Consider the following 21,623-nt stretch of genomic DNA (forward strand, 5'->3'; position numbering starts at 1 on the left):
AACTACAGCTCCCATTCCCCTGGACCAGGGCTGCCACAGCAGCTGCCTACCAAAGCCAGGATGGAGGGACAGGAATGCCTCTGGCACGAATTTAGATGCGCTGAAAAGTAAGAGGTTGCTGTGCCAACGTTAATTGTGCTCATATCAAGTTTCAACAGCTGAGCTTATGGTTAGGGAGGTGAGGGCATAGGTGGAGGCTGGCAGCAGATAGGTAGCACGCTGGGGAGCAACGCTGCCTTCTGGCAGAACCGCTCGGATTGCCTGGCATGGTGGGACAGTGGGAGGTGAGTGACAGGGACGTAAGTCACGTCTGCACAACACTGGTGATCACGATATATTGCAAATCATCTCTGGCAGCGCTGCTTGCCTGGAGATGGTGGCTGAGTCCACCTCCCCAGTATTTTCAGACTGTTCCATGTCTGGTGTTTGTACATGCTGAGATAAGGAAGAATTACAATATTTATTTTTTTAAAGGAATGCATCATAAGCCTTAACAACCTAGAAAATATTGTGATTTATCTATCTGCAGTCACTGGATTTGCCCACCCCATGTCAAACTTTGTTATTCCCCGTCATCATCCATCATGCAAGAGGAATGGCCAAGGACACCCTCTTCTTAGCCCCCAAGCCTAATTCTGTGGCAGCCTAACACTTCGCCTTAACTCTTAGCTCTCCAGACAGAATCCCCTCAGCTCTGAATTAAAGAGATGACAGAAGCACTAAAAAGAAGGGTCCTTCCGTAACAACTGTGACTTCAGAATAAGTGGTCTCTTCTTCTCAATATTAACAACACAGAAACACTCTTGCTACCAAGCTCAACCCTGTGTACAGTCTGTGTATAACCTTTTAAACAGCTTTTGCTGTAAAACACAAGTCTGTGTTTGCTGTAACAGAAGTGTTTCATTCCTCACAGTAGAATAAAAGAGTTTGCTGAAAGAGAAAGGGCATTGCAAGTCTCTGCTTTGTGCTCTGAATTCTTTTCCAGCATCTTCCTTTTAATACATCGCAAAAGGGGGGAGAGAAGAAAAAAAACACATTAAAAAAAAGTGTTTTAGAGTGTTTTCCCAAGAAATATCACACACTGAATTGAAACACCTTATCTACAAGGAGGTCCTGGTGGCAAGTGCAGAAGCAACACAGGAAAAAAATCAATACAGCCTGCAGAGATTAAAAACATACTGGAAAAACATAAGAAAAATGCAACAATTAATGCCAGTTGTACATATAATACGTGAAAACAAAGCAGAGAGGCATTAGTGTCTACACACAGATCTATTGGATAGGTAATGCTTTTATCTCAACTTGAAAATGGAAGCTTTATTAGGCTGCTTCCCATCAGGAGGCATCATACCAAGAACAGTGTAAAGCTCTAACTAGCTAAAAGCCTCTTCCCCCCACACCTTCCATCCCAATCACTTTGCATACGGGTGAAATTCAAACGGCTCAACCTCAGACTGAGGTGGTATCAAACAGGGGTTCAGATTTACCAGCTTAGATGAAACCACACACTCCCCCTCCAGTGGAAGACATGAACCAGCCAACCAAGGTGCCTCATGATAGGTGGGAGCATTTGGTCTGTGATTTAAAAAGCCCCTCCATGAAGTTGCAGCTAGAGATTGTCTTATTGTCACGTTGTGTTATGCTGTATCATCTATTATTATACGCCTGACTTGAATAAAATGTCTTTTACATAGGTTTTAGCTGTGGAAGGTTTCATAATAAAGAAAGATGCTCACGCATAAAAATTAAGCAAATATTTAAGGTGTGGCTCAGTGGAATGAATCCTCAAAATTCCCTCCAGCAGCTTTGCATCCATACAATAATTAGACTGAATTTTACCAATTTACCCAGTATCTTGAGTGTAAAGCTCAGGAAAAGGCATCATATCTAACAGCTCTTTCTTACTCCACTGCCTAATGTTAAAGTACATTATGAAGCCTAAGTAGAATATTTGCATCCTTAATTTTCTGGATCAGGAACAATAAAGAGGAATACTCCCCTTCTCACAGACACATACCATCAACACAAGACTCACAGCAGGGCTACAGATAAGGATAAGCATCAGATAGCTTGGCAATACTGGAAGACTAGCACTTTAACCTTCCTTCTGCTCCCATCCCATCAAAATAAATCAAGGTTAAAACCTTTCCTTTTAAACCCCAGAAGCATGACTTATAGTTTACTCATCCCCTTCCTGACGCTGGGGAGTAGAGAGGCAGGTATAGAGTCACGCACGTGCCTGTGGCTTGGATGTTTGGTACTACTTTAAGGCAGTAAAAGAGCTAAGCTGACTAAACCACCTGAGAGTCCTCCCAGTACAGGGACTTTAATGACTAAGAGAGCATAAAACATCCAGGCCTCTAACTCACATTTGGTACAATTTATATCCAAATACATCCACCGTACTCTCAGCATTGCACAGAGGTCAGCAGCATAGCAGCATCTTTAATGGAAGTCTGTGCTAGACAGACACAACTAGGGACAATACACACAGAGCTATGGTTATACACCGCTGTGAAGGGAGGGATTTCATGGAGTTAGGAGCTGCGTTTCGCATGGATTTCACAAATGGCTCTCGGAGCTAAGCTCCTATTTTGTCCTTGCTTTTTGTGGCAGGGGCACCTCATGCTTTGGCCAGGCTCCCATTTTAGCATCGTATAAATCCAAACGGATAAAGAACATACTTGGGCACTGGTGTTCCCACTATGGACAGGCTGCTTGCCAGCATGGATAAACAAAAGTACTTTTCATTTATTAGTTACTAGATTTCATTCAAACTCCCTGAGTGCTGATTCTTTTACTTTGGACCACATCCCGTGCTTCCACTGAAGCCAGTTGTAAGATTCTCCTGACCACGTTGAGAGCAGATTCATTTGAAAAGCATTTTAAAGGCTCAGCTCTGCCATTTTTACACAAGAAGGTGTAAAGCAACTTCAATAGGTAATTCCTGAGGATGACTTTGCACAAGCCAAATTTGCAAGATTTTAATGAGCCCTGACTAAGACCGCTAGCTTTTTTTCAGTAATGCTGTCCGCTCTCAGCAATAAGTAATAAACATTCACAACACCCCATGAGGCAAGAAGTCATAGCTGGGCCTACTTTAAGACGCATAGGCTGCAGAAAAGCTATTAAGGCTTCATAGCGAGCCAACACTGGAGCCAGCACTTGGAGTGCAGGCAGTCTTGGCTCTTAATGCACATATGAACCTGTTAGTGCTGAGGTTCAACTTTGTCCTGTCAGATGTCTTGAGTGTTTACTAAATCCAGATGGCCTGAGGAAATAAATGAGATTAAAAAGAGTCTGTTTCATTCTCACACTTCCCAAAGCCCTCTGCAAAGTATTGGGTTGCTACAGATAATGCATGTACGTGCAGGCAACGGTGCAACCGTTATGAACATGCTGAGGACTTCATTTAACTTGTCCTCAGCAAAGCTTAAAAGCATTTAACACTTCCATGCCCGTAAAGAAAAGGAATATGACATTCTGCCTTCTCTGTTCATTTTGACAAATGCTGCCTAATCTCTGTTTTTCAACTGTACGGCACCTGGGAAACATTTTCACTGACATCTCCAAGAGTCCTTGGTGGCATTTCCCAAAATGGAAAGGATGGGGGAGATCCTAACCTCTTTGGGGGGCACAGGAAGGACACACAGGGGACATGGGCTGTGCAGTGAGGGAGAGGTGGCAAGTGGAAGCACTTGAGCTCAGAGACTCCTCGCTCATGCTCTGGGTACACCAGCGTACAGATGGGCTAGAACTTGCCAGCTCTGCCCAGAGGCAGAAAAATATGGGTTTGCTTAGTCTAGCACAAAAGAAAAAGGCAGAGAGGACAAAATCTTCCGCATATGAATGTCTGTTATGAAAGAGGGATGAGTAACAACCCTCTGTGTTCCCCAGGGAGGTAAAGACATGTTGAGTTTGGGCCATCAGCCCCCTGGAGCAGCAGGAAGCTGTGGGATGCCCTTGATGGAGCTGTTAGGGAAGAGCTCAGAAAAAGGTCCATCAGGAAGGGCCCAGGAATGCTCGATCCCTCCTCAGTGTGGGAGGATGACTAAAGGGCCTCCTGAGACTGTCCCACAGAGTATGTGCAGGGACTAAATTAGGCCTGCTGCCCTGTATAAGGGGTGCAGAAGGAGCGATGGGGAACTTTGCAGCCACACAGACTGTAAAACAGCACCTGGCCGTGCTCCGCACTGGCTTCCAGGAGCACAGCGTTCAGACGTGTCCTTCGGCGGCGAGCAGTACCACGCAGCACTTGACCGCTGCTGCGCTTGTGGGCCCAGCTGTATGGGGGTGCATAGACACCAGGAAGGCACCCAGGGTGCTGGAAGAATGAGGAAGATGATGCAGTCAACTCGCTCACCTCCTGCATGGTGTTTGTGGGCACAGGCTGGACAAGGAGGTCATCTTTGTAGCAAAGATGGGCGAGACCTTGATTTTTCACTTTCAATAGCTACTCTTTACTTGTAAGCCCTTCTCAGATCTCCTTCCCTATGACTCACTTCCTTCTTCATTTTAATCTGCTGAAACATTTTTCTTTTTGTAAGAAAAAGGCATCAGGTTGAGAGCTCCATATAGAATGAGAGGAGGGAAACTTGCTCGGGGTAAGGGGTTGCGACTTGGGGAAGCCCAGATCACTGCTACTAGAGACTTGGACAGGTCTCCTGCTTGCTCCCTGCTTCAGCTCACCGCTTGCAAGTCAGAGATAACAGACTTCTTTTCTTCCAGCCATTTGTCTGGGAAGATTTGGGGTTACTGTACATCCAGCAAGAGGTGGCCCAGGCCTCAGTGGAGATGCCGGCACTTTACCATTGTACAAACAATAGCACCTCTGAGAAGCAAGCCTTTGCTTTGTATATTTACTTCGTTTCTTGTTCAAGCTTTGTTAGGGAACCAAGGCACTTAGGCTGGTTACTAAAATAAAGAAGTGCTATAAAAAGAGATCAGCTCTTGCAAGGAAATCCAAGCTGCAGAAACATGAACAAAGATCCATTGAAAGGCAGGGTTAAATAAATACAAATTAATTTTGCATAGTTCCAAAGTCCTTCGGTCAATACACGCTTGTTCTCATTATTATTCAATAACATTTAGCTAATATATTTGGATTTGCAAGGCCAACGTTTTCAAACATTTTTCTAAATTAGCACAAATCTTCTGCTTCATCTTTTCTTCATCTACTGTCAGTGGAGCAAATAATCAGAGAACAAATAGATACGTACTCCGCTTATAAATTCTTCTTGCCAAAGACTCGACCTCTAGAGACTTGACTTCACATTTGCTTTCCTGTAGAATTTAACAAAATTAGTCAAGTGCGATTTGTCGCGTGTTTGTTTCTTTTCAAATGACGGCAAAGCTCAGAAATGTCTAGCTCCAGTGATTAAAGGAAGAAGGGAGATTTTATTAATAATGTTTAAGTGGAAGGATATTAGAATGGCAGAAATACTTATTAATGTCTTCCACCTGTAGGTAAAAGCTTATAAAATTTCATCTTCTGTTAAGACTGAGGTCATATCCCACTTACTGCCACAAAGTCAAAAAACAAGGGGACAAATCCTAGCCTCAGATACCCCTGCATCTTCCTGGCTGGGCTTTGGGAAGGATAGGCCAAATATTAAAGTTCATAACAGAAGAACGTGCAAAGCACCTGCGTGATGTGGCCCTACCCCAAGGCACAGACAACCCGAGATGATTATGTATCATCAAAAGTGCACCCTTTCCTCTCTTTCTCATTAGAGACAGAGGAACAGAATCTGGCTCAACCACTTGCTGCATTTGGTGCAAGGAGGCGGCATCTGCATTTCAGGAGGATACTTGTCAAGGTTGAAAGCAACTGGAGAGCTACTTGTTACAATACTGTGTACTACAGTTGCCACAACCTTACTGTATGTCTCTGTTTACTGCAAGCACACTCACTTGTTATTTGGAAGCCTTTAAAACATGTGGCAATGGGGGCTTAAACACCGCAGAAAGGGAGGAGAAGCAGAGGACATGGCCAGCTTCTTGAACATAGTTGTGCCTTCATTTTTATGAATCAGCCTTTCTGGTCTCGAATGATAATAAATGGAGGGTTTGGAGATCAAAGGTAATTTGATTTATGAAAGAAAACTGACTGTGATAAACATGCTACCTGCGTACATTTCAAGTCAGCAACATCAGGGAAATTATTCAGTTACTGCACTGATGCTTCCTCTGTAAAAATAAAAAAAGTCAGAAACTGGCAGTCCTGCTCTGTTCACTTAGGAGGGGCTGTCCAAGTCATCCCACATTGCCCAAAGTCAGCACAGCAATGGGGAGAACGCTTGGGAAAAGTCCCAGTGGTCAGCATCTGGCAAGAAATGGTAAACACTCACCCAAGTGATGAAGAATTATTTGTTTTAATGGAATAGAAATCATGTATAGAAAAGTCATAGAAATCACGTATAGAAAAGTCATATCTGTTACAGATCTGGCCTTCTGCATTCTGCATTCATGGTCCTATGCAAGTATAATAATAAGTATTACATCCTAACCCAACGAGACTGACATTTGCAGCCATGACAGCTCTAGTTTGCCACCTGTAAATCAAACAGGATTCAGCCATTATTTTGGTATTTCCAAGAGAGAAGGTTACCCTGGAAGTGGAGTTAGCGGCTCTTTTTGCCGGTCTCTGGCCTGGTACTAAAAGGAGCTTCAGCATGGCATGATGACACCTCAGACAAGTGAGCCCTCTGAATTTCGCTTGAACCAGAGCCACTGTGATGGGCAACACCACCATTCACCATCAGATTAGAGCTCAGTTGGATCACGTACCATTTTTCTCTATGAAAGTGGAAAGTTCTTCGTTCAAACCAGCATTAACACTTGTGTTGGGTGAAACCAGTATTTGAAATCACTGTCCAAGCCAGTAGCTGCAGTCAGTTGCTCTCGGCATAATTGGAGCAGAACACCTAATAAAGTCTCCTCTGGAAGCACATCCCAGTACCAATCACCTACTGCCAGCTACCTGACCATCCATCTTTCTCTTTTCATCTCCATTTCTTCCATCTTCCCACCTACTCACCTCTTATTATCCTCTTATGTCCTCCCTTTCCTCCTACCCCTTGCTTTTGTGTTACTTTTCCATCACTGCCTTTCAACATTCAGCTTACTCCCTTCTAATTCCACTCAGGGAAAAATAAAAGTTCATGAACAACATGCCTATAGGCTGCTCCAAATACGGCTTATCTCAAGTGGTCCATTCACCTCTGGGCCATTAAGTAATACCTTCGTAAACACAGCAAGTTCACTCTCTGAAAGATATCTGAGGCAAGAATACAGATTCTGTCCACTGAGTGCATGTCCACATCCATGGGCAGCAAACTTCATGAGGAAGGCTGCCCTGTGGGTAAGCTCACCAAAGCAGGACGAGCACGGCAATCTGCTGTGCTTTTTGCACTTTTTTCCTTCCTGTGTCTGACTAAATGGAAGTCCTTGGACTGCACAGCTTTCCAAAAACTGTATCCATAGGTGACCGTTCCTTTGTTTGACATCAACCCTTCTCCTTTCTTTATAGAGGAGTTCTTAATTTCCCAAAATTTTAAAAAGAAACAAAGCCTCCCATTCTCAAAACACGTGGGGAAAAGAGAGTTCTTGTTCTCTTCACTCAACAGTGCTGAGCTGCTGAAGAGGCAAACAGTCAGGGTCAGCATTACCCAGGTGGCAACAAGCAAGCTGGAAAAAAAATATATCTTTTTACTTTCTACCAAGACAAGCATCTTGTTTAAACAGACTTGTGCATTTAAGAGACAAATTATGGGAGCACCTGTTCTTGTGCTATTTGAAGAAGTGTAGACCTAGATAATTACGCACTATAGCCAGTTCACTAAAGCCACAGATAAGTCAAAGACTTTCTTCTGAAAGAGCAAAAGACTCACTTGCACAGTGAAATGACTCTTCCTGACAGTAATCCAGGAGTCAAGATGTGTTGTTACATTTCACACTTGCAGCCCAGCCCTCTCCGAAGACACAATTGCTTGGTGCAATGCAGCTGGGCTCCCAAGTACAGCAGCTTGTGTCACCCCGATGACCAGCAGCGTCCCTGTGTGCTGGGCCATCTGGAAACACTGCTGGAAGGAGGAAAACAAGTATGGGAGCTCAATGATGGCTTCATCGATCCTCTTTGATACTGGGAAAACTTATTAAAAACAAGAAAAAAGCAACAGGAACCTTATAATCATCCAATGAGCAAATCCCTCACTGCAGACAGAGCTTTTTCAAACACATCTGGGTGTCCCCAAGACAAGGTTTATGGGCCCTCCTTAGCCTCTCCTGATGAAGCTCTGGAATTCAGCAGCTGCCATTGCCTAAAATGAGGTTGCAGGTTAGCTGAGACCTGCCTTTTGCTGGGCTAAGACCTAAGTAGCTGGGTCTCCAAGCAAATCCATCACCCTCCCTCTGTGCACTTTGGGAGCACATGGCAGCCCTGCAAAGCGTGTCCCTCCTGGCTTTCCCAGGTCTTCTGATGTTCCTAAAGGCAGCAGCAAACCACCCTGTCCTTCGATGGATGGAAATACCCAACAACTCTTGGCAAAAAAGCACCGTAACACCAATAAAATGTTCAAAAACATTTCAATAACTTTCTGCAGCTGGAAGCCTAATTCACATCAGTGGTTTCAAGAACTTCACCTTGTGTTTCAGGTAAATTCAGAAGATATTGGATCTAGTTGTAATCAAAACAAAACTTTGAAACTAGGCCTATTTCCACTGGCCTCAACAGGCCTTGTATTAGACTGACATTTATGTTTGAAATAACTTATTTAAGAGCCTGTACTAAGTGAGTCTGTTCTGAATATTACCCTAATCATTGTTTATATGGAATTATTGAGCTCCTGTTACTTCACTGAGCATCCATTTATGACCAAAATAGCCATTTTTTTGTGATTCAAGTTGTCCAACTACTCATGGTAGATCGAGGTACCTTTTAACCTCAGGGACAGCTGCAGATGACTCAGAAAAGATTGAACTATTTTAAAAGTTTTTCCTTCAAGGATGAAAATCACTTGTCCTCATTCTTTTAAACATAAGCTTTTTAGGTTTGGGTTTTGGTTTTTTTTTTTAATAATGGCATGATTGGCCTTCTTCATCCTTATAAAAAAAATCTTAGAAACAAAACCAAGATGAAATAACCTGCTGTAAACTTCAACAAGTATGAAAACACTAGAGGCTCAGTCAGCTGCTCACAAGGAGTTAAGCTTGCTTGGGAGAAATTGCTAAGCACTTTCCAAAATAAATAAATAATAAAATAATAAATAAAAAGTTTGTCTGTCTTAATCTTCTGTGTTATCACTGTGTTTGCCCAGAAAGCTTCTGTAATTTTAATAATGTGAAAAATAATTTCTTTGTCCTTATGGACAAAAAGCCTTTTTCAGCTCATTGTACACTGGAAAAATCTTGACTATAAGGTGCTTTGTAATTTAGTTCTGATATACACCTTGGCTCACAGGTGTAATTAAAAACCCATTATAATCATCCAACGAGCAAATCAGAGCAGTCCCGAGAGGAGCTGAGCTGAGCGCCTCTATTTATAAAATCATATTTAATGTAGTCTTATCTCTACACTGAAAAAAACATCTGTTTAACATACTGTAAACAAAAATATTAAGGTTCCCTGGCCTTTTTGTCAGAATGACTTATGACATGATCTGTAACATATGCAATTAAGGTGTAGCAGAAGAACTGCCTAATTTCTATGGAAACAACTACAAAAACATTGTACTTTTGCTCCTGGTTGATACTTCCAGCTCAGGAGTGAGAAAACAAGGACTGGTATTGGGGGGAAGCTTGGGGGATTTAAGGGGGGCTTGGTCAACAATTTGCAGCCTTTTTTTTTTTTTTTTTTATGTCTCAGCCCAGACAAAATAGAGGTGGCAACAATGGGGTTTTTTCTATGATTTTGTATTGAGACTGCAGGGAAAAAACATGTTGCCTCAAGTGTTAATGAGCTCAAATTAAAAAAAACATAAACCAACCACTACCAGCACCATAACAGAGTAATAAGCATATTTGCATAATCCACTCTCCCATGCATTTATAGATAACCATGTCTTATATCCAGAAGATGAGATGCAGTTTGTGCTACCATGAGGATAAAAATGGGAATAAGCACCTTATGATTTAAGAAGTTAGACTAAAATAACACAATAAGACCAACAGAAATTGGCCATCAGCTGTTGTCAGTGTCATTCTAGGAAAGTCAAGCATGAAGTTAAAATCTTTTCCACTGCCCCTGTTAAATCACGTCCCCCACCAATATAGTAAATTTAAAATTGGTGGATAGACACTAAGCTGAGTGCCTGGATCAGGATGGACATTGATGAGTGGTGCTGCGCTCAGACGCTGGTCTTCCTGGGAGCCGGACAGATCCAAGCAACACCACAGCACAGCAAAAACCAAGGTCTTCTGCTTGTCAGCAGGAAAAGCACCAGCACAGGCACTGGCGCTGCATAGCCAGGTTTCCTGGGGAGCTTCATGGACCAGAGTGGGATATCACACCTGAATTCCTGTGTGCATTGAAAACCAGAATAAGGGTCAGTGATGGATCTGGCAATGCTCTGAGCAGGTAGGCTCTGGAGCTGCTGCCACTGCAGGAGCCCAGCACTGCCCAGGCCAGCAAGCCCTGCGCCCGCGGCACCCAGTGCTGCTGTCACAGGCAGGGATGGTTGGAGCTGTGCCAGGAACTGGTGCACCCTGAGGCACCCACTGCTTTATGCTAGCCTGAACCAGCTGCCTTCCAAACCTGGAGGGTGGGCCTTTCTTCCAGCCCATGTGTAGTGATTATCCTCCTCTTGCTTCATTTTTGTCCCTTTCTTACCTCAGAGAGTCTCATTGCAACTACACCCCTGGAATGAATTAGCTTCTCTTTAGGGATAAAGCTCTGTTTCCCTAGGTTATTGTGGCCAGGCTTTTATAGGGGTGAACATTAAATGCAGCAATAACCATGTTTTTGAGTAAACAGATAATTGGCTATGATTACATGTTGATAAAGCACAAGATGTAGATGAGCAGCACCCCAAGAACCTACGGAAATTAGATCAGAAAAGCCTTCATAGCAAGGACATAGCTAAAGACAGAGAAAGGAACAGAAACATCGGGTGCTGCCTGGTTTGCTTAGTTCCATTTTCCACTTGGAGACAATATCAGGTTGTTTTTGTGGTTTCTGCTTGCTGGAGACACTCTGTTTTCGTATGTTAAAATGCCAGCATACAAATGGGAAGCCTCTCATATGCAAAATCCAGAAGCGAACAGTAAGATGGTACTTTAGGTTCCTTCAGAAGTTCCTGAATATGGTAGATTTGTAAGATACACAATTGCCTGCCTGGGCAAAAAGGTGTCCTTGAACTCCAACTTTCAAGATCATGAAATGCTGTATTAAATGACTAGAACAGGAAATCAAAACCAACACAGGGTAAGGCGGCAGCATGTATCAGTTCGTTGGGAAAATGTCCAACTGTAACATTCCCACAACCCAGCGGCAGTAGGTATGCTGTGCTATTGAAGCTCTTCATAAACAATACCTTGCTAAGTGCACTCAAAGCCATTGCTGAAACTCTGGGGCTACTGAAGTCCATGAAACATTCCTGATGGATGTAATGGCAACAGGATCCTGCCCTGTGCGACGTACCTGTGTTAAACGGTCCTCTGTGCAGGGACATGTAGTTAACTTTCAATATCTGCTCCTGTTGTGAACTGGTGCAGAGGGTATCTTAATTCAGACAGAAGCGATTGATAATTATCGGCTCTGGAGGTCTCATGGCTGATCCACCTACAGCAGCAGAATTACATGCTGCATGTTCATTTCCAAATGGGTAAGATGGAGAACAGACGGTATGTGGCTTGCTTGAGATTACATGATTACAGTTAACAGCAAAACATATCTGGTTAAGAGAAATTACAGGACAATCCAGTTTGCAAGTGCCGTTTTTCCTTTGAAAACACTTCTAACCAGCCCTAGCTACATAACTGAGCCATTTCCCTGCTCTTCTCAATAGCACAGTTGAGTGAAAAGGGAAGGATTTCCTCTGATGTTCACTTGAGCCAAAAAAACAAAACAACCTCAGAGCTGAATTTACCACCCTTTCGCAACCACCAAGTATCAGAAGGGACCGTCTGAGATCACAACAGACACACAAAGAAATTAATTTGGTGTTGACACTTCACAGTGCTTTGAGATTGTAAATCAGAGGCTGCTTGGCAGGTAACAACCACCACCTCCCTTAAACACAGGAACACAGCAGCCGAGGAGACCTTTCTGAGTCATCCAGCACAATCCCCCACTATCATAGATTGCAGCATCTAATATCCCTGCTTCCTTAATAGCCCTCATTATCACAGCAGCTAAGCATCTGGCAAAGTACACAACACTGGCGCTGCCCTCCCACAATGATCTGAGCCTGTGTGCGTGCTCAGAGGAAAGAGAGATTCGTTCGTACATTTTGATATACCTGTGAACTTCTGAAAACAGACAATAGTCACTTATAGCCCAATGGAAACCTGGGCAGGAAAGATCTTTGAAATGTTTCTCAGATGGTTGAGAAAGACAGAAATAAAGCAAATTATTCTATCCCACTCTACCTGGAAGGATCAGAGTATATTTATGCAACACATTCCTTCCATGCAAAAATTTAGTCCCAGACATTAAAAAGAACAAATAAATCTTTCTAGCCTTAAAAAAGTCTGTGTACTCAGCTTAGATGGGCACACGGCAGTGTCAAGTGGAACGTGTATTCCCTGTGATAATAAATCTCATAACGGAAATCAAAGCCAAGTTGAACTGCATGTTAGGCATTAAGTGTCCCAAACTGCTCATCTCGCTAAACCTTCATAATAAAACAACATTTCCGTCTATAATTACGTGGTGTAATGATGCCACAGGAGTAAAGCTCAGGAAAGACTTAATTTTCCAGGCTTTGCAACAAGTGTGAATTGGTGTGAGGCTTAAAAGGCATTCGCAAGCTGGATCCAAGCCTGGGTGCAAACAGGACGATCATATGTGACATAAACCAGACAAACGGTACGAGTTCATGCTCAGAGTTGCTAAGTGAGGACTAGGAAAGGAAGTTCCTGAAAGCCGCCCAGATTTATTGGTGCAGCGTTGCAGCAATGGCTGCCTGTTGCACCTACAGTGTTGTTTCTGACAGGTCTGAACAGAAGGACCTGGAAAGGCTGGGGGACTTTTTGCACTGTTTCTTCTGACAAACTGTGAAACAACAGCAGCTAAAACTGGGAAATGAAGAAAGATTTCAAAAACACAAATTTTACTTTTAAAAAGATCCTTTTTCCTAAAGTCCCCAGATGTGAGCATTTGTGTTTTTAAAATGCAGGGTGCTCTTCCAAATTAAGAGACTCTCAAGACTTTTTTGGCCAACACTGATCTGGTACTCAGACACAAAAATGCAGCAAATTACCTGTAATTACCCTGACAGCCTGTGCTGGCACTGAGATGTCTCCAGCAGCCAAGGAGCCACCCCAGGTATTGTGCTCAGAGTGGGCTGCTTCTGCTTCAGTAATTCAACACATCCTGCAAGGGGATTTGTCTCCCCCTTTTTCTTGCAAAGTGAACAATCACCCAAAGTTTTCAACGCTGTCACCTGATATTCTCAAAAAAACCCACCTGAATTTTGGCTTTAAAGCTTAATGTCATAAAGTTACACTTCATATTACCTTGCTCAGAAAAGGAATGTGTTTTTTTAAGAGTTCACTGGCAACCTCTCTTCCCACACCTCTCAAGTGGATGGACCACAAGACAGGGACTGGGGGAGCTAAGTCCCTCCCACTGTAAGAGAAGATCAGGTTCGTGACCACCTGAGGAAACTGAACATATGTAAGTCTATGGGACCAGATGAGATGCATCCCAGAGTCCTGGGGGAATTAGCTGATTTAGTTGCCAAGCCACTCTCCATGATATTTGAAAAGTCATGGCAGTCAGGTGAAGTCCCTGGTGACTGGAAAAAGGGAAACATTGCACCCATTTTTAAAAAGGGTAGAAAGGAGGACCCTGGGAACTAGTGACCTGTCAGCCTCACCTCTGTGCCTGGGAAGGTCACAGAACAGATACTCCTAGAAGCTATGCTAAGGCACATGGAGGACAGGGAGGTGATTTGAGACAGCCAGCATGGCTTCACCAAGGGCAAGTCCTGCCTGACCAACCTAATGGCCTTCTATCACGGAGTGACTACATCAGTGGTCAAGGTAAGACCTACGGATGTTGTCTATCTGGACTTCTCTAAGGCCTTTGACACGGTCCCCCACAACATCCTTCTCTCTGAATTGGAGAGATATGGATTTGATGGATGGACTGTTCGGTGGATGACAAATTGGTTGAATGGTCGCATCCAGAGGGTAGTGGTCAATGGCTCAATGTCCAGATGGAGACAGGTGGTGTCCCTCAGGGGTCTGTATTAGGAACAGTACTGTTTAATATCTTCATCAGTGACATAGACAGTGGGATTGAGTGCACCCTCAGCAAGTTTGCAGACGACACCAAGCTGAGTGGTATGGTTGCCATGCCTGAGGGACGAGATGCCATCCAGAAGGACCTGGAGAATCTCGAGAAGTAGGCCCATGTGAACCTTGTGAAGTTCAACAAGGTCAAGTGCAAGGTCCTGCACATGGGTGGGGGCAATCCCCAGTATCAATACAGGCTGGGGGATGAAGGGATTGAGAGCAGCCCTGAGGAGAAGGACTTGAGGGTACTGGTGGATGAAAAGCTGGACATGAGCTCACAGCCCAGAAGGCCAACCATATCCTGGGCTGCATCAAAAGAAGTGTGGCCAGCAGGTTGAGGGAGGTGATTCTTCCCCTTTACTCCACTCTGGTGAGACCCCACCTGGAGTACTGCACCCAGCTCTGGAGCCCTCAGAACAGGAAAGACATGGACCCGCTCCAACAGAGGAGGGCCACAAAAATGATCAGAAGGATGGAATACCTCTCCTATGAAGAAAGGCTGAGAGAGTTGGGGTTGTTCAGCCTGGAGAAGAGAAGGCTCCAGGGAGACCTTATTGTGGCCTTTCAATACTTAAAGGAGGCTTATAAGAAAGATGGAGACAAACTTTCTAGCAGGGCCTGTTGTGATAGGACAAGGGCTAATGGTTTTAAACTAAAAGAGGGTAGATTTAGACTAGATATAAGGAAGAAATTTTTTACAATGAGGGTGGCGAAACACTGGAACAGGTTGCCCAGAGAGGTGGTAGATGCCCCATCCCTGGAAACGCTCAAGGTCAGGCTGGACGGGGCTCTGAGCAACCTGATCTAGTTGAAGATGTCCCTGCTCATTGCAGGGGTGTTGGACTAGGTGACCTTTAAAGGTCCCTTCCAACCTAAACTATTATATGATTCTATGGTTCTATGAGTGTTTTATACCTACAGAAGGTCTAAACGCTAAGATAAATCCATTGCCTCTCATTAAAGTAGCAATCTCGGGGGCAAGATCCCATTTTGGCAGTGCAGACTGCCTGCTGAAACAAAGTGTAAGGCTCAAGTCTGCTCAGTAAAACTACAAGGACGTGCTCTATTATTACAGAATAATTTGAGTGGGACAGGACTTCTGGAAGTCTCTAGTCCAAATTCCTCCTCACAGCAGGGTCAGCTTCCACAGGTCAGGTTGCTCCTGGCCTTGCCCAGTGAAAATCTCCAAGGGTGGAAATTTTCCAGACCCTGTCCCAGTGCTTGAACATGCTCACTGTGAAAATGGCTTTTCTTCCATCTAGTCCAAAACTTCCCTTCCTCTAGGAATAAGGAAGTATTGCTTCTTGTCCTTTTGTACAAGGTTTCTAATCTAATCTAGTAATGTTGCCTCTGTTTACCATCAACAAAGATGGAGATAGTCATCTCCATTCCCATGGAGAAAGATAGACCACGCTCAACTGCTTCAACATAGGACAAACCATCTCCTGGAAGTGTCTCTTTTTGTCAGTGCCTGCAGAGGGACCCTAGAGGATCTGGGTGAGATGCCCAACTTTCAGATCACTAAAGTTTGGTTAAATCAATCCTTTTGCTCAGCTTTTCCTTCACCTTCTCTTGGAACATCTAACCCATGGGATACTCCACTGTCGTGAAATCAATATAAGATGTTGAAATATCATCAAAAAGCTCATGGAACAAATTGTTCAGGAACAAACACAATCAGTAATAAAATGTTTAATTTCAATATCTGACTAAAACAACATTTTGGGGATTATGGCAACATTTAATTTTTCTTCTTTCACTGACCTGAAATATTCCATTTTGAATCAAGACATGCCAAAACCAAACCAAAATTATATCAGTGTTGTAATAAGCTGAAATAAAATGTCTTATTTAGACTCTGTGGAGAGAAGACCAACATTTAAAGGAAAGCAAGGTTTTTTTGATTTTGTAATAGCATCACCTTCCCATTAAAATGATCTTCAGAATTGTCTATCAAGCCCTATGACTGTGTGTGAGACGCTAAAGTTTTAGACCCTTCTGCAGATTTTTACTTTCATTATATCCATGGATCAGAATTTAATCCTGAAGCCCCACTTGAAATGAAGTACCTGTAAGTAGGTACAGTAGCCCACCTTAACATTAGAAGGCTTTTTTGTGGTTTTTTTTACGCCAGACTTGCTCAAAAAATTTCCTGTTACAAATACAGACCCCATTTTACAGACCTAAAAGATAATAATAGGAATAGATTCAAATAATTAGCCCTTACTTATCTATGACTTAAGAGTGCAGGAATTACACATAAAACCACAGGTCTCATTTGCCATTTGGATGCTTTCTGCGTATTCTGCACCATTTTTACGCACCAAACTTCTGCTTGAGGAATGGGTGCAGAATAAGCAGCAGATCCGAAGGATGGCTGAGATCTGTGTTGCAGATCCGAAGGGAAAATTTCAGCCTGCACTGCTAAGGATGATGGAAAGACACCACAGCAAAGAACAGAGCATCAGACCTAAATGTTCTGGGTTTGAACCCAGGCTGCAGGATTAGAGGAGCCATCCCTGCCTTTCCCTCCAGCAAAACCAGGGCAGTATTACTAATCTGCCTCCCTCAATCTGTTCAAGAGTTGTATCAGCAAGAAGGAACAAATGAAATTTTCTGTGTTCAGGCAATCTGCAAGGCAAAAGTTGATAATTTGTGTTTTGGAAAAAATTCAGACAGCTGTAGTTTCATTAATTGTTTATACAGGGTACAGTGGAAGCTGTATCTCTTATGTATTGACAGAGATACATTATGCAGCACCTTTGCAAGGCTTTGAATGCTTTACATGCTAATCACTCAAATGCTTAAGTCCTTACTTATGACTTGGTTTTGGATGCAGACGAGTACATCAAGAATATGTATGTATATACATTAATACAGATGTGGATGTTTTTAACAGTGATTAGATTCACCATTCCTCAGTTCCTCTACACTGGTTGCTATTTTTCCTCATGTTGCATTAAAGGTACAGGCTGGTGGATCTCTTAGCTGGATTGGGGTCATAGCACTCACCTTGGTTCCTTGCTCTGCCCAGTAATGACTAAAGGCACAGGCGGACAAAATCCTGAGCTTAAAAAGTCCATTATAAAAAACATCCATTGACTTCAAAAGGGCCTGGATTTCAACTCTTTCTTTCCTGTGGTGCTCAGGTATTGCCACAAGCACTCTCAGACGTATCCAGGGACCTAGGTCTCTTGAGTACTCGTAACTATTTTATTTACAGACACGTAAGACCCATAAGGGTCACATAAATAGCAATAGGGGAGTGAAAAGGTCATGGCTCTCCTACAAAAACTCTATCCATTACCGGGCCCATGGTGATAGGTCAATCATGGGGTCCCCTGAGCCATGTGGAAGCTGCATCTAGGTGTCTGCACAGCTTCCTCACAAACTACAGCTGGGTTGGAAAAACTACCTGTTATAACATCTCTATAAATGCTTTTGTATAATAGGATGACTATGAGAAGTAAGTCTCCCTACAGACTTCTCTGATACATTCTTCTGTTACCCACTCTTCAGATACTTTTGACAAACACTAGTGAAAACAGACTCTTGAGGTGTGGGGTTAATTGTTCTCCCTTTTCTGTTTACATAAGTATTCTGCAGACTGAGAATTGCTATTTCCAGAAATATACAAATGAATTAAAAGTTTCATATTCCCACCTCATGGATAATTTCAGAGCCTGAATCATCCAGTTTGCCACAATTAAAACAAAGGACGCTTGTTCTAACGCATTGTTTTCACACTAGAAAGCCCAGTCTGCCTTCAGCTGTCTTTACCAACTAGGAATTCAAGAAGAAAGAAGCTATTAAAGTTTCCTCTACCCAGTTTAAATGTGGCACAACACACATTCCCGGCCAACTTTTCAGACTAAACCTCTTAGTAAATTCTTCCTGACAATAGTTAGTGACAAGCACGTCAAAACCAACAAACTCAGTCACATACAAGGCTTATCAATAATTTAGTCTTTTCCCCCCACAAGAGACTGTGTGTTTTGCAATAATGAAATATATGATTTTAAAAATAAATAATAGGCTGTTGTCAGGCCGATTGTAGCTAGAAGTTATGAATTTGATTGATTGATTGAACATTTGACTTCATTCTCTCTAGCAAGATCAAAGCGAAACTCTTCCATTTGCCCAAGGCCACTTGCAATTTATTTAGAGATTGTGTTCATATCCCAGCAGGTAGCAATATTGGACTGAGGTACACAGAAAATCAGCTCTTTGAGGTTTTTTCTGAGTCCAAGGGATGCAACAAATGAGATTTTTTTAGTTCATTAAATCATTAACCACTTAATCACTAAAACCCACAACATTAGTTGCATTTTCCCTTAGCTTGGTGTAACAAGGAAGCAGTCATGGTGTTGAAAACCTGTTTTAACATTGGTGCCTTTGTCAAATATGACAAGCCTGTATTTTTTATTTGTGTGGCTATTTGCCCTCTCCTCCCTTTTTGGTTTAATTAGCATGGCAGGAGGCAATGACACCCAAAAGTGACAGGCATACAAATTGCAATGAGAAATCCTTCTAAGGGCAACGTGGAAAAGAGACATACATACATAAAAGCACACAGAAGATGTTTGTATAGCAAATATTGCAAATACCCTAGTGTAAAAGAGCCCCAAACAAATCAGCCCAGACTAATGTGAAACCTTCAGTCATCATGAGACACAGCCAATATCTCTCCAGATAGTATTCACATGCTGACTACAGACATTTGCGAGGCTTTCTTGCCAAAAAAAGAATCATTCTTTAGCTGTCCTGTATTTGTCCTACATAAGATGTGGGGATTAGCAGCATTAAAAAAAACAAAACCCAAACCCAACCAAGAAGGGTCAGCGCAGGCGGCCGAGAAGCAGTTTGTTGGCAGCGATGCACACGCATGCAAATCAGCAGCGGCTGCACGCGTGGGACCTCAGCAGGGGCTGCCAGCAACAAAGACCCAGCAGCCCCAGAAAGCCTGTACAGACATAAAGATAAGGATGAAGGAGTCGGGGAAGGAGGACTTCCAGGAGTCAGGTGAACCTACCTCAGAATGAGAGAGAGGGTTCATAGGAACCATAGCAGATCCAACCTGGGCTATCACTAGCCGAGAGGAAGAGTGCAACACTGGAAGTGTTCAGGATGCCTGGTTCAAGTCTGCAACAAACCATGCCACTTGTGGCCTTACTGCCTTTTGCCAACAGACAAGACATGTATCTCCACTTCAAGTGGCAGAAAGACACCTCTTGATCTGATGACAACTTGGATGAGGTCTAGATTCAAAGCGCTGGTTAAGTGCAACTTCAATGGGCTTTGTCTGCACTAATGAGAGCATGGATTGGGAGCAGAGACCTATGCATCCATGGGTCAATGAGCAGCGGTGCTAGGGTCTTCTCCAGAGGGCTTGGCACTATCCAGCTAAAGGGCAGAGGATCCCCAAGGCAGCTGGCATCTTGTACTGTCTCTGCAACAGTGCTCCTTGGATCCCTGAACCATGGCTAACAAAAGTAGAAGCCAGGAATTAGGGATCCGAGTACTTTTTTTTTTTTTTTAATAAAAGATCTACTTGTAAAAGTGATCTCACAGTGAGAGCTGGGAACACAACCAAGCAGTCCCAATCCTTCTGTTCCCAGTCCTCCTGCTCATTAGGGAGAGCAAGGTTACTCCAGCTGTGGAGAAATACAACTAGACCAAGTAACACTGGTTGCAGATGGGCTGCTCCAGACTGGGGGCAAACATGGCATCAAGGTTTATCAGGGAAAAGTGACAGCTATTATCTGCTCCTGCTATCTGGAAAGACAGGGAAGGAAAAGCTGAACAAACACAGTGGTGTCAGAGGGGATTCTCACATACAGTAGCTTTAATATAAGTATGGAGCTAAAAGGAAAGAATAAAGGGTGGATGTTTTCTCAAAAAACAAACTTCATTAAAGTTTCCCATAACAAACCAGTACTGTAAGTGGACAAAGGTCCAGCTAAGTAACACTTCAAGACAGACATACAAGATGTTTACCAAAGAACACACAGAGTCTACACAAAGTACAGCTCCTTATAGTGATCACCAGTCACTAGAGGGCATTTATGTCCATGAAGCTGTCAAACCTAATTTTTTCACTGAAGGTATGATTAGTTAATGAGGCTTGACAGTTCCTAGAGTCCAGCTAAACAGCTGAACATAATCATGTGGAAGCAAACACGTAAGCACAATTAGCAGAGTTCTTCACAGACTTGCAGAAATGTTGACAGTAAGTTACAAGAACAAGCCTGGCTAGTTTTCTTTGTGGTACAGCCTGAAGGTGAGAAAAACCAAAAGGCTTCAGGGTCCCAAAGCAGAATTAGTGAAGGCACAACCCCCCCCAGGATGACAGCATAAGAGCAGAGATTCAATCTACTTACAAAAATGACCTGAAGGGACACCCAGACCCTGATTCAGAAACAGGGGCCTAATGCGAAGAACGGGAATAGTCTTTTGGACCTCAACGGGTATGAAATGGTCAATCTGGGCACCTCATCAGGTAGGACGTTCATCAGGAGCTTACATGCATGTTCCATGGTGTCATGACTTGGATATAAATGCTTCTTGTATGAATCAGATTTTATTTAATAACAGACTAGAAGGACAAATCTGCAGGCAAACCCAATAAAAGCTTAAGAACTGCTTAAGAACTGTGTTGAATAATAGGAAGGAGGCATGACAGAAGCATGCCAAAGCTATTACTTTTAAAAAATTCTATTTCCACTCCATCCAATCTACAAGACTAACTTTTTTTTCCATAAATGCTAATGCCCAGGTGATTAAGAGAAGAAAAAGAATCAAACTAGACCACTGACACCCTCTGGGACATATGAAGAAACTAGATATGTTTAGAATAATTGATGGAAAGCTAGGTAACAACATTGTTTTTCCATCAAAAACCTTTTCTCTAAACACTGTCTTCCCACTATTAAGATAAATTATGGTTTGGTTCTAAACACTTTGCTGATTTTAGTGACAGATTGCAAAAAGGTGTGAAACACAGGTTGATCTTCTATGCCAACATAGATGGTGAACTGAGTATTCTAAGTCAGAGTCTAAGTCACAGAGCCGCAGGGATTAATTCAGAAAGTGAGCCTTAAGGTAGTGGGCAGAGCAGATGCTGTCCTTTAAAGAGAGGAAAACTATTAACTTAGCCTCACAGA

Source organism: Gymnogyps californianus, chromosome 6 (assembly GCF_018139145.2).
Source record: "Gymnogyps californianus isolate 813 chromosome 6, ASM1813914v2, whole genome shotgun sequence".
In the NCBI taxonomy this organism is placed as follows: domain Eukaryota; kingdom Metazoa; phylum Chordata; class Aves; order Accipitriformes; family Cathartidae; genus Gymnogyps; species Gymnogyps californianus.